Below are 874 nucleotides of genomic sequence, written 5' to 3' on the forward strand. Positions count from 1 at the left end.
GAGGGAATCCCGGTTGGTTTCTTTTCCTCCGCTTAGTGATATGCTTAAGTTCAGCGGGTAATCTCGCTCGATCCGAGGCCGGTGATAAAGAAGGTAAACAAATATTGAATAAAAGCACCTTCTCGAGTTTGCCTTGCAAAAGCGTTCTTTTTCTCTTTCAGGACTAGAAGGGCCTTGACGGAGAAACAACCAAGCCGAAACAAAGAGCCGCTCGTCGAGAGCTTCGAGGCAATTAATCAGAAAAAAAAGACAAAAAACGACCAGACCAGCCTTCCCTTCCCCCGCCGACGTCTTCTTCAGAGCTTTTCCATCCCCTTGGGTCGTTCTTTAACCGCCTAGCAGAGCACCAGGCGAGAACGGCTTTTAGGGGGGGAAAGTTGCAAAGACGTCCGCGCGAGAGAGAGAGAGAAAGCAAAAGTCGACCGCGTGACGGGCCTCCTTTCCTTTCGTCACCTCCACGACTCTGTCTCAGCAGATTCTATCCTCCAGCCGCTTCGTCCAAAAAAAGAGCTGAACGTACAAAACGGTCTACCTTTAAGGAGACGGGACCCAGCGTCAAGACGCCAGTCGCGACTCCCAGTCTTGGGGAGTTTTTCCTGCCGGCCCTCGGACGAACGTGGCCGCGGGAGGACCCGCTGCCGCCATGTGCGTTCGAGACGTCGATGATCTTCACTGCAATTCACATCACTTAACGCGTCAGGCCGCGCTCTTCATCGACGCACGAGCCGAGTGATCCAACGCCTACGGTCGTACGTTTAACGTTTCATTTTAAGTGAGACGGCCGCCGAAACAAACGACGGCTCGCAACAACAAATTTGTGTCCTGATAGTGGGAAAAATAAGGTTGACGACCGTGGGGAGAAGTGGCCGGCGGC

Source organism: Lottia gigantea, assembly GCF_000327385.1.
Source record: "Lottia gigantea unplaced genomic scaffold LOTGIsca_345, whole genome shotgun sequence".
In the NCBI taxonomy this organism is placed as follows: domain Eukaryota; kingdom Metazoa; phylum Mollusca; class Gastropoda; family Lottiidae; genus Lottia; species Lottia gigantea.